This window comes from Hippopotamus amphibius, chromosome 2 (genome assembly GCF_030028045.1).
Source record: "Hippopotamus amphibius kiboko isolate mHipAmp2 chromosome 2, mHipAmp2.hap2, whole genome shotgun sequence".
Classification (NCBI taxonomy): Eukaryota; Metazoa; Chordata; class Mammalia; order Artiodactyla; family Hippopotamidae; genus Hippopotamus; species Hippopotamus amphibius.
The window spans coordinates 225,219,426-225,237,463 of record NC_080187.1 but is presented as its reverse complement, the minus strand read 5'-3'; the positions used below and the strand labels follow the sequence as shown (position 1 = coordinate 225,237,463).

At 34.7% G+C, this 18,038-nt stretch overlaps 1 protein-coding gene across 1 annotated transcript in view; it reads left to right on the top strand.

The window, feature by feature from the left end:
* The window catches only part of MDGA2 (MAM domain containing glycosylphosphatidylinositol anchor 2), a 777,847-nt gene that overhangs the window by 647,667 nt on the left and 112,142 nt on the right, over positions 1 to 18,038 (top strand). The gene's annotated exons all lie outside the window — the stretch shown is intronic.

The window sequence follows — 18,038 nt, the reverse complement described above, 5'->3', positions numbered from 1 at the left end:
GTCTACTTTCTAATATTTTTGTTGATGGAATTCATCTTTTATAGTGCCTTGGTGCCAAGGCTAAAGCAACACATCACCTCTTAAGATTGGCCTAAGATTAGGCTTCACAATTTCATAGCAAGATTGTCAAGGATAATACTTTCACTGAGTTCCCCTCTTTATTTCTGAAAATTTCTGCATCTACTCAGTTTACTATCATGACAGTGACCCATAGTAACTAGATATCTGATTTGTAAAGGATGAATGAATTAATATTTCATTTGTCAAAGTAAGAATCTATTTTCTTAAGTACATTCCTTTGTCTTAGAGCACATAAAATGGCTATATATAATGGACTTCTAATATAAAATGCAGCATTTAAAATATATTTTTGGCAGATCTACATGGTTTCATGTTTTACCTAATTGGTGCTGATATCAAATAACCATTGCATATTTGGATATAGAAATATGCGCTGAAATAAAGTAAATGGATTTTCTAATTATGATTTCTTACTATGAACGTAGAAAATGAGCCATCTCTCTGTGTTTTTTATTATTAATGTTTGTCTATCCATGTGAAATGAAGGAAATATTAAATTTTAACTCATTCTCATTTCAACCACTTTCATTTAACGTTTTCAAAGTTACTTTATATTATCCTTCAAAAAAAAATGAGGGTGTTGGACTCTAGGCTGACTACTTAAAGTAAGCCATAAAAAGGATTTCTGAGGATAGAATTTGAAAATGGACATTTTTTTCTAATATAAAAATTCTAGAGTTAATTTTTAGTCTTTTTGAGCCTGATGATAAACATGGAATGTGGTCATATTAATTCTAATATTCTACTTTATTAAATGTAACATATAACACAAAATTGAGAATTTGTTCCCCCATGTCCTTAGTAACATAATTTCAATTGACTATCTCTCATCTTCTATCCTGAATTCCAAGGGAATGATGAAGTTTGAAAGCTCTAAAGCAATAGTTTGTGCATATTCTAAGACCTAAATTTATTAAAATTACAATCTCCAACTATCTACACCTTAGTTTCAATAATGACACACATAATCTTAAAGAGCAGATGAGTAAGAAAAGCATATTTCCTTCCTAACTGTGAAGTTATGTCCCTGAAAACCCCATTTTAGGAGATCTGTTTTCAGAAAAATATAAGAACAAAAATTACATTAGGCAACTGAGAAAATGAGTGAGCAAATTGAAGACATTAAATAAAACAATATAAATAACACATTAAGTACAATATAATAAATTAGTTACATTATATTTGCCAACATCTGACAATGTAGAGACTTTTGGGGACCAACCTTGCTTATATTTTCAAGGAATTATTTGTAAATTTGTTTACATGTATTGCAGATTATATACGTAAAGCAAACTTCTGCCTGGCCCTCTAACTGATTGTTACGCTGCTTTTCTTATTCTCTGATTCAAATTTTAAAGACACACCAAATGCAACCATCGGTTCCAAAGGAGCCAATTAAGTGGCTGTTCTCTACTGATGGGTAAAAAAAACTTTAATGTAATCTTTGTTCAATTTCTGCAGTGGTGATGCATTGGTATTCTTAATCTACTCTATTCTCTTTCCTCCATACTCAGGGAAAATATCAGTCTTTTTTTGCTGTACCACATATCTTTCCTTCCTTAAAAATGCAGGATGTCTACTCTATTGAATACCTTAACTTTTCCTGTTTCCTTTATCTTTGCCAAAATACATTTTCATAAAACTTATTCTCTTACCTTGCCTTCTGCTTACTTCACAGTCCTGTTTCCAATGTCTCATCATTTTTTCTAAACATCTCCAATAGAAATTGCATTTTCTAGAGGAATCCCTGAGTCACACCTATAAATTCATGTTTCTTATTCGTATATCTCATTTGCATATTGGAACCACAATATTCAACGATCCTTTTTTTAACTTATTCAAAATTTAATTTGCTATTTCAAAATCACTGTTTTTTAAATAGATGTTTCAATTTCTCTTTAATTCCATCAGAAACTGAATTCTCCTGGGAAACTTTTTTCATGAAGCAATTAAGTTATCAGTTCCTAAACATAAAACTTAATATAAAATGTAAAGCTTCTTGTCTCAAAGTTTCAAGAATTGGTTCTATGATCATTGATAAGCTACTGCATCTTCTAAATGCAGATTCTTCTGTGCTGTAGGTTTATCTTTCATTATATAAAAGGGTGAACTACATGATTACCACTCATTCAGTCCTAAAACCTATTTTAAGGTGATAGGTAAATGAGTCAATTCTATTTATTTTCAGTTTTATTCTAAATTGAACTAATTTTTAAACTGGAATTGTATAGCATGTTTCAATTTCCAAAACACAAGGACAGTTACATGGCATAGTAGTCTATAGACCAAATACAAAATTTATTATAAAATCTAGTATGTTCTTTTTTTTATTTACTGTGTGCTGTAAAATCAAGCATAAGCACAAATTGAGGCTATTGAAATTTCATTTTCTGAGAAGGTTATTCTGCTTAATTGAACTTCTTGGTTGACTTAGAGTTAAGTAAAAGACCACTTTTATTGAAATGATCATTACTGCTTATAATTCTGAAATATTCCTTGCACTGATGAATACAAAGGATGGAAAAGGTTGAGGTTTTGAAGATTTAGTTAATTCTGGTTCTTCTGCTTCTTCACTAAGAACTCCATTTCAGACAGTGTTTGACTTTATTGCTAACAAGTCAGTTTTCCAGCTTTCATCTAAGTCCTTACTCTAGCTTTGAGACCAGCTTGTTGAATTATATGGACACACAAGTAAGCTCTAAGAAACTTTAAAGGGATTAGATATTTTTAGCTGATTTCATCAATAAAAATATATTGCATAATTGTTCTTACCGACTTCCTAAATTTCCCACTCAAATCATCAACTGACCTTAATAGTGTGCTGTGATGTAATTAGTTTACATTTTGGTACAACCGCCTTATCTTGTCACAGGGCTGTAACAGTTTTTGAATCAGACCTGGACCTCAGACTATACACTAAATAGTGCTACACTAGATAATTGATGTTAAAATATATTCTGAATAATAATATTGTGAATAATTTTTTCTTTTTGTGTTGCCCTTTTTTCTCATAAAACAAAGGAAGGACCTAGTTAGTTAAGATTTGTATAATGTCCATATTAAATGTACTCTTCCCCCAAATTAACAAAGAAGTAAAGCATACAAAGTTACTCAGAAAGAATAGGTATTATATTACTTTTATTAAAAATTCCCTTTACATTGAAATTATTACCAAATCTATGTTGCCAGGAGTTCCTTGACATTAACTATATATATAGATATAGATATAGATATTGATATATAAATGACATATAACATTTTATTAGTTTCAGGTGTACGGCATAATGATTTGCTATTTGTATATGTTGTGAAATGATCACCATAATAAGTCTAGTTAACATCCATCACCACACAGTTACATTTTTTTAATTGAAAAGTAAGGCTATCTCAAAGTGAATCATCTACCATTTCACAAATAGGTACTATGTAAATAATTTTGAAGTAGAAATAGCTATTTTAAACGCTCAATCCTATGTTTCATTGCCTACTATTAGAAAAAAGCACAAAGAATCTTTCTTTGGATATACTAGTGTAGTCTAGTTAGGCTTGTGCCTATTTTTAAAGTGTGATATTACAGTAGAATTTTCTTTTTTATATTTGTTTTTTTGACTAAAAGAGCTATATGTTTAATTTAAAAAATCAGGGAGATAATCCAATATAGTGTTTTCTTCTGACGCAACATTTTTTCTTGCATGTTTGTAACAAGCAAGAGAACTTTATAACTAAAACTTGAGGTAGTGCTGGGGATGGCGAAGCAGTTGCACTGATTCTCCTGAGCAAAGCAATGGCAAGGGTGAGGAACAGTGCTTCTTAGGGGAGCCATACATCATGAAAATGTTATACGTTGGGGACATTTGGTCACAATATGAAGAATGTAGAGAATAGAGCAGAAGAAGCTAGTATGTACAACATGGATGAGAGGAAAAGACGTTTTCATAGATTGAAGAAATTTAGAAGAGAAACATAAGGTTTTGACAAGGTGAGCTGCTTAAGTTGCAACTCCCCCTCAGTGTTTTTTTGTTGTTTAGTTTGTTTCTGTAAGGCATTACGCAGTAAAGATTTAGCGAAGTCTTTAGACAGACGACTGAACGTGAAACCATGATGCTACTGACCCTATGGGTGATTTAATTATGTGTGAATTATATTCATTTATATTGTTTCACCCTTGAAGTCTGAAACTCTGTGAAACTGTGAAAAGATATAAATTTTTGTCATTAATGAATGTTTAGGAGAAAGCTTCAGAGATTTGCTGTGATGCATGCTCAACACAGAAGGTGTTCCAGGCAAATCAGTAATTATAATCATAACTCTTGAGCACTAGTGTAACAAGTTTAGCATCTACTAAACTATCTCTTACACATGCCCATGTGCATGTATGTAAATTAAATAACTACAAGAGACTTTTTTTTTTTCTTTTTTGGAATGTCTCATTTTTTTTATTAGTAAGAGATATTGCTCATACATTATAAAAAATTGTATAACTATTAGCACCCTTTTCTCCCAAGCATATAGCAACTTAATTTCACCACCTTGCACAAAGTTGACCATTATAACCATTTAAATGACAAGAAAAATGTAAACAAGATGAGGAGGGAATAAGAACAAAGAATAGGAAATGTATTTTTTCAGCTTTGAGTATCATTGACAAATAAAATTATGATATTTAAGGTATAACATGATGATTTGATATATGTATACACTTCAACTTAAAATTGAAGAAGACACAAATAAAGATATTTCAACTTGGTATACCTCAAAAAAAATAATAATAAACAAACAAACAAACAAAAAAACCAAAGATATTTCTTGCTCATGGATTTGAAGAATAAACATTGTTAAAATATCTGTATTGCCCAAACAATCTACAGATTTAATGCAATCCCAGTCAAAATTTCAGTGGCCTTTTTTACAGAAATAAGAAAAATAATCCTACAATTTTATAGAACCAAAAAGACTCCAAATAGCCAAAACAATCTTGAGAAAGAAGAACAAAGCTGGGTCATTATGCTTCCTGACTTCAAACTATATTACAAAGCTATAGTAATTAAAAGGATGTGGTATTGGCATAAAAACAGACATATAGTGTTACCAAACAAAATGAGTCTACTTTCCAGACACTCAGCAAAACCAATCTACTGACACTGTGGTGAAGGAAAGTACAGTGTTTATTGTAGAGCACCAAGCAAAGAGAATAGGTAGCCAGGGCTCAAAAGACCTGAACTCCCCCATGGCTTTTAGAGAAGGGTCTTAAAAGACAGTGTGAGGGGAGAGAAGGTCGCTGGGTGTATGATAAGCTCATGCATAATTCTCTGATTGGTTGGTGGTGAGGTAACAGGGTGGTTTTTCAGGAATCTCAATTATCAATTATCTGGCTCCAACCAGTCTGGGGTCTACTTGCTAGTGATCAGCATGCAGTTAACTTCTTTTCCCTGGTGGAGGTTTTAGTGTTTGCAAAACAGCTCAAAGATATGGCTGAGGATATTATCTACAGACCTTGAGGAGGAACTAAATGTCTTTGTTTTATGGATAAACTGTTATTATTGTGTTGCTTCATGCTTTCCTTTGTTTCTATATGTTCTTTTGAAAACTGATTTTTCTAATTTAAAATATGACTTCTCTGATTAAATTTGCTCTTTGGAACTAGGGGAAGGCCTGGGAGGCTAAAGTGTTTCTACAAACAAGAGGCAGGAGACTTGGTTCCAGTAGTCCAATGGAACAGAATAGAGAGTCCAGAAATAAATCCAAGCAGATATGATCAACTAATCTTTGATAAGGGCACTAAGAATATGCAATGGAGAAAGGATAGTCTTTTCAATAATGGTGTTGGGAAAACTGGACAGCCACATGCAAAACAATAAAACTGAACCTTTATCTCACGTCATACACAAAAATAAACTCAAAATGGAAATTTACTTCTGTCCTGGTTTAGGAGACCCTTATCACCATAGTGGGTAATGATGTTTCTAGATCTATTTATACATATATCAAGAATCTAGTCGAGTGAATTAGAAGGAAAACATTTTAAGTTCCATCTAGATGTTCTCTGCAGATACTGCCTGTAATGGAGAGGTGCTAATTAAATCAATTTTTTCGTTATTAATGTCCTAGAAAAACCCAAATAATTAAATCAATTATTTTTTCATAAACATCATTGAATTATTTAGTCTTGAATCTTTTAGACCTAACATCCTTGAATCTTTTAGACCTAAGAACAGTATAGCTAAATAATAAATAGTATGTAGTAATCATACAAAGCAAAGCTTCTGTAAACAAAGTAAGAGTATTGAGTATACTATCATTTTTGTTTTGAGGAAGAAACTGCAATGGTTCTATACATTATCCATCATGTGCCTGCCGTGAACAATACAAATGTACCAGTATTTTTAGTCACATAGCAATAATTCTCCACTGTAATTCCAAAATTTTATCCTGCTGAGAAAACTGTTAGAGATACAAAATAACAATTATTAACAATCTCAAAATGTTTGTGGAGAGAGGTGAATACTCATTTTGTAGAATGTATCACCAGATCTTTGAGGTTGCTTTCCTGCTAATTATTTACAAATGCTATAGACTATTTTATTTTTAAACTGCATTTCCCAATATTGCCAGCTTCCAAAGTTAGACTAGCATTATGTTAGAGACTAATTTACAGTTTGCTTTTGGTGCTGCTTCCTCAATCTGCTGTGTTGGAAAGAACATGGACTTTGAAGTCATGTTGTTTTGGGTCCAAAGTCTGTCACCTGGGCTGTGTGGGATGCTTGAGAATGTAACTTCTCAGATTTAGTTTCTTTATGTGTAAGATGGAGATAATAATACACACTCTACAAGGTTGCTGTGCAGATTGAATGAGGTAATAAGCATGTGAAAGGTGCTAGCACAGTCATGCAGAGTAGATTAACCCTAAATTATTAGCTGTTTCAATCTCTATCTCTTCTAGACACATTAACCAGACCCTACAACTTCTAGTATCTTTTTCCAAGTCCATCCTTTTTCATTTCTTTGCCTGTTGAATAAATTAGGCTTATTTTAAGACTTGATTAGCAATTCTGTTGTTCTTTCTGAACAAAATAAGTGGTGTGTTTTCCAACATCTGTTCTCGGATTCTCTGATATCATCTGAGTGTCCAAAATTCAATTCACTTCTGACACTAACTGCCTGGCTATAGTGCAGATCCTACAAGTTAAAGGGCTCGGTGCCACAAGACTGCCTCCACGTCAGACACCAGTCACAATTCCTCTTTGCCATCCATACTTCTAACAAACCAACTATAAATTTGGGAGTTCCCATGACTTGATTGTTCCGCCCCTACCAAGTTTGATAATTTGCTAAAATGACTCACAGAACTTAGGAAAACACTTTTCCTTAAGTTTGCCAGTTTATTATAAAGGATACAGCTCAGAAACAGCCAAATAAAAGAGATGCATAGGACAAGGTATGGGGTGGAGGAGGGAGGCAGTGTGGAGATTTCATACCTTCCTCAAGTGCACCACTCTTCCAGCACTTCAGTGTGTTCACCGACCTGGAAGCTCCCTGAATCCCATCACTGAGGTGTTTTTATGGAGGTTTCAATACATAGGCAAAATTGATTAAATCACTGGCATTGGTGTTTGAACTCAGTTTTCAATCCCCAGCCTCCCTCTCCTCCCTGAAAGTCAGGGGATGGGACTAAAAGTTCCAGTCTTCCAACCATGGCTTGGTCTTTTTGGAGACCATCCCACATCCTGAAGCTATATAGGGGCCAGCCAAGATTCACCTTATTAGCATAAATTCAGGTATGGTTGAGAAGGGCTTGTTATAAATAATAAAAGGTGCTTCTGTCACTCAGGAAATTCCAAGAGTTTTAGGAGATCTGTTCCAGGAATAAAGAACAAAGATTATAAATACACACGCGCGCACACACACACACACGTATACATAGATATAATATATATTTCCCATCATACTATAGCAATTAATTAGTTATTGCCTTATAAGAATCCATATATTGATTGTATTAAATTGTGCATACTTACATCTATTAAGATGTTATATTTATACTGATAATGTAAATTACATATTAACAGAAGATGTTTATATTGATTTTTGTTTAATCTCTTAGTATATCATCTTGTACCCAACGTTATCTAAGAATGTTCTAAGTATGTGCTTGATTGATACAAATGAAATAGGGGTATTTTGAACCTACATCTGTATAGTAACATAATGCTTCAAAATATCACATGGTCAAATCTAAATGGCTAACATCTTGAAGGTAAATTAGCCTAGGTTTCAAATATGTTTAGTGTCCCTCGATGGCCCTAAACAGGTTACTCTCACTCATCTCTTTGAAGTTCAGTTTCATTACCACTGAGACAGATGTAATTACAAGACCATGAAAAGATTTGAGAGAAAGATACACACACACAGAGAAATAGAGGTTGTCATACACTAAAAGTAGTAATGTCACTATTTTTATTGGGCAAATGAAGGATTTGATTTGCTGACTTAACACTCCAACTCCTCGATTTTCTCATCTCAGTACTGGGCTTTTTTATTATTCAGGGCACAATTTTCCTAGATCTCTTTAAACAAAACAACAACAAAGAGCAGACAAGTGTTGTATCAGGCAGGCATTTGACTTGAGAAGAAATGACCCTACTGTGTGCGAATTTATCAGTCCCCTTTAAGGGTTCAATAATCAAGAGCATTCTTACACTGAAGTTCTCCAGACAGGTGAGCAGTCTGCTCTTTTAAACTGTAACTAAAATGCAGACAGCCCCATGAATATCCATCATCTATAATCTCACACTCCCTTCAAGACTTAAAGATGGGTTTTATTAATATTCTTTAAGATTGGTTTGAAAGGATTTTTTACTTATTAAAATGTATTTTTTTAAAATAAAAGGTACTGATTTGCTCACAGCTCTGGTTCTCATTAGAATCTGGCTATTGTTTGTAAGAAATAGATGCAATTTTTTATTCATACACAATGTTAAAAAAACTTATGAGCTAATCTCTGATCCCCTTATTAAGAAATAAGTACTAACACACATTTCTGTATACTCTGGTAAGACATTTGGATATGAATTTAAACATTGGAACCATTGCCCATTTGTAACTCTTGGGACCTGTAGGTACAAGAACAGAAAATGCTAAAATCTTAATTTTGTGCACGTTTTACTTAACTTTATTCCTAACCAAATCCTTGAAACTTTCAAAGATTACATGTTTGCCTCCAGATAGCTAATCTACAGACAATCAGCATACATATTAATATACGGATAATACAGAAATGCGTTGCCGTGAAGTACGTTGGTATATAAACTGCAATTTGAATCTGGTTTGAAATCCATCATTAACAACATTTTTCTTTAGCATAGCAATTTTGTTGCAATATTTTTGTGCTTTCCACAAAACCTGTTTCCCATTTTGACTTATACAAGTTTTGTGAATTCTAAATGATAGTGTGAATAGGCTAACATCTATTTCAATTGATAACTGTGAATAACCAATAGGGCAAAATTTTCAAAATCCTCTTTGAGGAAGAGATTTACATCATGAAACATTGATGATATCTGTAATTGGAAAGAATGAAGCATAGGTTGTTATTAAGAGCCTACATTCTGAATCAGATTGCCTTGTTTGAATCCTTATTCTGCTACTTTTTAAGCCAGGCAACTTTCCATAACTTCTCTGTGCCTCCGAGTCTTCTATAAAATGACTTATTATTATAAAAAGATAAACTATGTAAAGACGTTAACATAATACCTAGCACTTAGTAAATATTCAATATCAACAAAGATAATTATTATTTTTATTACCGTCATCCTTCAGTATATTTGTAGGGAGGTATTTTGACAAACTTTTCAACCAGGGATTTTTAATGTAAGTGGATCCATTCAGTATAATGTAATGATTTTATTTAATTGAACAAAATCCAGGCACCTCTTTCTTTCTCCTAAGCAATTATACTTTTAAGCATTTCATATCTAAGTGGACATTTTTCTCACAATATTTTACTTATTTTACTTTCTTAAGATTAAATATTTTGTAATAGAACATACTGAGTAACTCTTACACCATGAAAAACTGATTCTGTCAGAAGAGTGAACTCTAATTTTTTTGACACCTGAAGCTTTCTTTCATCGTATTCAAAGACTTCATACTACACCATGTAATCCTAACTGCACAGGTTATCCTCACTGGATATTCCAAAGAATGAGATGCTGAGCTCATTCATAGCCAGTGTGCTTAAAGTGAGCCGTGTAATCACCGAAGTTTTCCATAGGCAGACCTGATTGAACGGTAGGGAATGTTCCCAGTTTTACATTCTCTAGCTTTTTTGAGGTTAAGGGACCACCTTGGAATCCAGGTAGTTTGGACAGTATTTTAAACTGCAGTAATGATTACGTTCATTTAGGGATGCTTTCCAATTCAGGCTCTATTGAATTTATGAAAACAAACTCTGCTGAAGAAGTTTTAACCCAACACCATCAGATGTCTCTATAGGGCTAAATCTTCTAGGTTTGGATGAATGACACATTTATATATAGTGAGGATCTTAAAAAATCCTTTATTTGAAATAACCTAATAGGTGAGATACATTCAAAGACTTCTCACAGAAAATCATTCACAGAAAAAATAAATATGTATTTTAAGACATCTCCTTGTTAGGTATAGTTACATTTATAATCTTTGCCGTTTAAAAGGAAATTCATAACCAGAAAGATAAACAGTTGCAAACACTGTTTTGCTAGAAAAAATGCAAATATAATTTGAAAGTAAATGTGTATTTACTTAACTTATTTTCATTTCACTCTAGTATCATTAATCTCTACTTTAGAATTTATTCCAATGGCTTCTGATCTTGTAATCACTCCAGATTTCTCTATCACTGAAATATTAAATTGTGACAAAATTCTGTTTATTGACTGCAACTTTTTGGCTTCCTGACTCTGTTGTTTTCAGTGTACTTGCTGTTCAGGTTTTCAAGTTGTCCTAGTAATTCAACCCATTGATTGTCTTCCCCCGTTATTTTCCTTCTTGAGCTAATTCCTTTCCAGAGCCAGTTTGGATCCCATGGTCTGTTGCTTAAACTGTGTCTCCTCAAATGCCCTGTCCCCTTGTCCTTTTGCCTCACACTACTTAGTCGTCACTCATAATATCAAACTTCTGGATTTTGAAGGCTAAAAGGCATTTGTGTCAGTTATCTCTCTTTTTTTTTTGTAATAAATTTACTTTATTTATTTATTTTATTGTCTGTGTTCGGTCTTCGTTGCTGCACACGGGCTTTCTCTAGTTGCATCAAGCGGGGGCTACTCTTCATTGTGGTGCATGGGCTTCTCATTGTGGTGGCCTCTCGTTGCAAAGCACGGGCTCTAGGTGCGTGGGCTTCAGTAGTTGCGGCACTTGGGCTCAATAGTTGTGGCTCACAGGCTCTGGAGCGCAGGCTCAATAGCTGTGGCACACGGGCTTAGTTGCTCTGTGGCATGTGGTATCTTCCTGGGGCAGGGATTGAACCCATGTCCCCTGCATTGGAAGGCAGATTCTTACCCATTGCGCCACCTAGGAAGTCCAGTTATCTCTTAATTTGTTAAAAACTTCTCTATTACCTAGGAGCTCAAAAAAAATCACATCTTACTATATCTGATTATCTAATCTCTATGAGTCAATGACTTGAGCAGGTGATTCTTCTGCTTCACGTGGATTGTGATACTATCTGGATCACTTGTTGGTATTTTGTGGGTAGTTGGTCTGGTCTGGAAAGTCCAAGGTAGCTTCACATGCCTGAAACCTTGGTGGGGATGGGTGGAAGATTGGGCTTAACTCTGCCGTCTCCTTTATATAATCTCAGGGCCCCTTCCCCTCACTTCTTTAGTAAAGTAGTTGGACTTATTACATGGGTCAGAACTGTCAGAGTGGATATTTCAAAAGATAGGAAGTGAAATCCCTGTCTTCTGTGACCTGGGCCCAAAATCAGCACAGCATCATTTCTACTGTATCCTATTGGTCAAAGTAATCACAGAGCCCATCCAGATTTAAGAAAGTGGACATAGAATCCAGGTCTTGATGCGAGGAATATTGAAGATACTGTGGACATCTTTTCTCTTTTACAGCACTCATTCATGCACTTCAGCATTCATTTATTCAATCAATAATGATTTGTCACTAACTATTACACTAGGGACTTGATGGATACAGAGGGTGATGCAGTGACTAGGAAGTTGTAAATTTCTTTAAATGGAGCTTACAGAGGAGGCAAATACGATGGTAACTAATATTGTATTATTAACAGTAGGAGAGATACTTCACTCACTGGTAATCAAGGGTAGGCTATCTGAAGGTAAAATCTAAAAGATGAAAAGCAGACAGCCATGGATAAAGTCAAGGAAAGAACATATTAGGAGGACAGAACAAAATCATAGGTCCATTGTAGAAAGGGTTTATCATGAAGAAGCAGGAAGAAAACCTATGTTTCTGAAACATAGTGTTCAGGATGAGAATAGTTGGGTATACAGCCAGAGCCAGAACTTTCAGGACCTTGTAGGCCTGGTTAACAAGCAGGGGTGAGTCATAAAGTGTTCTAAGCAGGAGAATAAAAGAGTTGATTTCTCTTGTAAAAGAACATTTGGCCAAACTCAGAAGGTTGAGAGAAGGTCAGAAGAGGAAGCTTGTTGGCCTGCTAGAAGGCTATCACAGGACGTTTGTAGTAGTCCGTGTGAGAGGTAATAGTGTGGGGTAGTGGGGATTGAGAGAAATGTTTACACTTCTAATATATTTTGAAGGTAGAATCAGTAGAAATACCCATCTTTTCTATTCATAGACAATATTGTTGAACAAATAGTTGTCGTTACTGATTTGTGCTATTTAACCATCCTTTCACATGCCAAAAACCTGTAACCCAGATTATAAACAGTTCACAGAAAATGCTTTCACTATAATTATTAATGATATTAAACTTGTCAAAAACAGTATTTTCGGTATTAACTCCTGCCTTGCTGACATTTGGCACATTGGATTCCTTCCTGTTCTTTGAAGCATACAACTCCTTTAATTTTTGTAACACAACTTTCTGGATCCACATATCTCTCTGCTAATTTATGTTTATTCTCCTTTAGGAGATTTATTTTTCTCTAACTCTGTAAGTGATTATATTGAAGAGTAAATTCAAATTTGACATTTTCTACGTCTTTGTTTATACTTACTCTGAGATATCTCAACAGAACTATAGCCTGCAGTCAGCCTTCCATTCTGAGCTTTAGATCCATATTTCCACTTGGCAATCAGAGATATGCATTTCTGGGCATTAAATAGACAAAATATTCCACAAAATCCTTTCAATGCAAACAACTGAAATTGCTGGAAAATATTCTTAAAGTATTATGAAAGCATTAAAGTATTTATTAAAAAATCCCATGCCAAATTTATATGAAAATAGTACAGTGAGGAGTTTCCGTGATAGCACAGTGGTTAAGAATCTGCCTGCCAATGCAGGGGACACGGGTTCGATCCCTGGACCGAGAAGATCCCACATGCCACAGAGCAACTAAGCCCGTGTGCCGCAACTACTGAGCCTGTGCTCTAGAACCCGTGCGCCACAACTAATGAGCCCACATGCGGCAACTACTGAAGCCTACGTGCCTAGAGCCCATGCTCCACCACAAGAGAAGCCACAGCAATGAGAAGCCTGCGCACCACAAGGAAAAGTAGCCCCCGCTCACCACAACTATGGAAAGCCTGCATGCAGCAACAAAGACCCAACGCAGTCAATAAATTAAAAAAAAAAATAAGAAGAAAGGGAAAGAAAGGAAGGAAGGAAGAAGAAAGAAAGAAAGAGAAAGAAAGAAAAAGAAAGAAAGAAAGAAAGAAAGAAAGAAAGAAAGAGAAAGAAAGAAAGAAAGAAAAAGAAAGAAAAGAGTACAGTGAACCTACTTTTGCCCTGGGGGCATTTGCTGATATGGGCAAATCTGAGCTTCAGTTTTGATGGCATCTCTGGGCAAGGGGTGCAGAACTCCAAACCCAGGGTGTTCCTTGGGAAAGTGTCTACCAATAGAAGTTAGAACTCAAAAGACCGTATCCACAAGATAAGAGTAGAGCAGAGGTAAACCTAGTCTACACATTCCTACTCCCAAGAGAATGCAAAAAAACAACTCACCTTTGAAGTGAGCAAGGTGGGGGTGGCATGGGAACCATTTCTGAAATTGTAATCACATACTAGCTCTTATGTGGATTTTGGACTCAAATTTATGTCACCTATTTGATTAAAATACAACCTCAAGCCATGAACTTGGATTAATGCAATCCTAGACACTGATGCCAAGAGTTGTTTATGGGCACAGATCTCTAGAGGAGGAAGCCATCATCTTAGGCATGAAGCATCCTTGTAAATATTCTTTTAAAGGACAGTGAATAGCACAGAGTTGAAAGTAAGCAAGAATACAGGGGAAAAAATTACCTTGAGAGGAAACCAACAGAGAAACACCCTTGACACAGTAATTGGAAATATCAGACAGTATAAAACAGTTACTTTGTTTAAAGAAATAAAAGACAAGCCTTACTACTTTTACAGGTAGTGGGAAAGTATTAAAACAATGGTATAAAAGGTATACCAAAGAACTACACAGAACATTTATAAACGAAGACTACATTATTGTACTTAACACGTGGATGTTTACCAGATTAAGCAGAGCTGAAGAAAAAATTAATGAACTGAATCAGCTCAGAGAATTTATTCATAATGCAATGCAGAAACCTCAAGAAATGGAAAGTTTGAATGAGAGGTTAAGAAACATGGAAGATAGAATAAAAACGATCTTCAAGTGAGAATTAAAAGAGAAGAATACAGGTGTTGTTTGAAGAGATAATGAGGAGAATTTCCCAATTCCTAGACAAAAAACACCAAACATAAATCAAGAGATTTAAGAAGCCCAGCAAATCCCAAACTATAAGTAGCTGATACCTAGAAACATTATATTGAAGCTGTAGAACCATGAAAGACAAAAAGATTTTGAAAGTAGCAGGAGGGAAAAAAGACATTCACTTCAAAGTGTGAGACTTTGAGCTTCCTTCTCTACGGCAATAATGGCCCCTCTGAAGACAGTGGAATTATATCATGATGTGCAGAAAGAAAAAAGCTGCCAACCTATAATTCTATATACAAGGAAAATATCCTTTTAAGAATGAGGTTAAAAATACACTTTTAGAAAATAAAGATCAGAAACTTCACTGAAGATAATTCTATACAGTATACTTTAGGTGAAAGGAAAGCGACCACAGATTTGGAAGATCTATAATGAAAGAAGGAATTAAGGACAAATAAGTTAGCATATATCTGGGTAATTTAAAAAATAGTAAAGGTATGAAGTTATGATAATATCCAATAGATTTAAAAAAGAACAAGAGGGAATTAAAATTCATGACTCAGTAACATATGCAGAATGGAATTTGAAGGAGCAAAGTGTTCTAAGATTCCTATTTTGTCTAAGAGGATGGTGAATGTGTTAATTGATGTTTTTGGATAATGAGAATGCAAGTTGCATGCTTTAAGACAATCAATAAGATAACAGAAACAGGGCAGAGTTCCCAACTAGTAGCAGGAAAAGGGTCAGAATCCATTATATAAAGAAGACAGAGAAAGAAAGAACAGAAATATGAAGGAACACTTGTACCCACACATATCAGTACATTAAACTTAAGTGAATAAAGTGCTAAGTGCTCTCGGTAAAATTAAAAGATTGTCAGACTTTTTTGAAAAAACAGAATATAACTACATGCTGTTTAAAAGAGGTGCTTGTAAAATATAAGGTTAGTGAAAGTATTTATGAAAAATATAACGTAAGTATTAACTCAATGAATAATATGAGACAGAATAGAGTTTTAAATAATAAAACATTAGAGATAAAGGAGATTATATTTCACAAGGATAAAAGCATCAAATCATCAATAACATAAAGCAGTTTTAAATTTGTATGCACTGAATAGCATAGCCTCAAAATATGTAAGGCAAAAAGGAGATAGAATGACAAGAAGAAAATTTTTTTTAAATTACTACCCTTTCAGAAGAGTTTGCCACTCTCTTCTAAGTTAACCCAAGTAGCACAAATGGGCGGAAAAAAGAAAACCCACAAAAACCTAACAACTGTATAAATGATATGGACAACACAGTTATCAGACTTTACCCAATAGTTCCACATCACATCCCCAAACTACAAACTACTGCTTCTTTACAAGCACACACAGAACAAACATCGATCATATTCTGGGAGATATAATAAGTTTTAACAAATTTCGGAGGATCAAATACATATGGACTGTTTTCTCTGAATATGATTCGGTTAAGCACAAAATCAAAACAGAGAAAATAAAATATAGCCGTATGTTTGGAAATAAACACTTGCCTAGTAAGTATCCCTCCTTTGTGACTAATAGGTCCACAAACTCGACACGTCCTCCAACTCTGAACTACCTCTCCTTTCTTCCCCATCTTCATCACTCATCCCCCTTATTGTCTAAGGTATCATTTATGGTCCCAAGATGTTGCCTTGGTTCAGGCTTTCTCTTTGAATTTCTTCTGAGATTTATGCTCCTCCTATCTGCCACACTATTCCTTCTAAAAGATTGGTTTAATTATATAAAGCCTTTATTTAAAATTTTTTAAAAGACCCTCAATACCAACAGGGTAAGATTCAAACTCCATAACATGACATTCAAGGATCCTTGACACAGCCTCTGCTTTTCTTTTCATCTTTATTTCCTCCCAAGCATTTGTGCACCTTTTGTGCAGCAGTTGTGCTATTCACCTATACTTCCCTTAACACCCTGTCCTCCTGTCTTCTCCTTACCTCTGCACCTACTTATCCCCCTACCTGGAATGTCCTCTCTTATGGCTTACCACCCTGACCATTTCCTATACATCCTGGGAGATACAATTCAAGTATCACCTTCCTTGCACGATCAATCCTCGTAGTGTTATTCACATCTTCACTTTCTACTCTAGAACTGGTTTTTGTACTTCAGTTTTTTAAATCAGCTATTTAAATGTCTGCCTATTGTGTTGGGCTGTAAACTACATGCAGATAGGATTTTTTCTTGTTCGTTTCTCTTTTTATTCTTAGCACTTATATAAGGAGGGCTCACAAATTGAATTTATGAATGAAATTAAAATTCATATGGTAGCTTAAACATATTGGTTGAACGAAGCACGAAGAATCAGTCAATGGATTGGCGATGAGAAAGAAGAGCGATACTACAAAAAGTAGATGGAATGGCATGTATAGAATATCAGATGGCACGTTTGGTGTGACAGTCCTAAAACCTCTTAGCATCCTGAAGGAAGGGTTTCCAGGTAGAGCTGTACGGTTTTATACTACACAACTCAAGAGGGTACCAAACACATCTAGGCAAGGATGTGCTCGTGTTGCCCAGAGCAACCCTGAGTGCAGAAAATCCTGAGTCATCCCACACAACTTCCTTGATCAAAGGAATCATGTCATTAGCGCCCAGGAAATGATTATTAATTATGATAGTTGGGAGTCATCATTAAGAAAAGACCTGTATTTTGCCTACCCTAAATAATGAGAGAAGTGTGTAATACCTTTTGCAAATCTTCCCATCAAAAACAAAAAGGTTAGGTACCTAATGTAGCAAGTTTTAATTGTATAGGAAAAAAATCACAATTAAGCCAGATAAATGAGCCATTGCAGTAGTTGAAATCTGTATCTACCTGTGGTGTAATTTGCAAAGTTTGCTTAAGATGTACACGCGAATATTATGGCTTGCAGGCAAATTCTTTCTGACCAAATAATTTGGAAAATAAATTTATAAACTTGTGTTACCCATTTTATTAAATAATTGGTATCCAGAAGCCCAAGATCTGAGTCTCACGTGAGATAATTAGAATTCACTGACTTGAATCAATGGCTTCATCAGCTTCAGAATTTCATGCTAGTGTGGATACTCTCCTTTTATACCCAGAA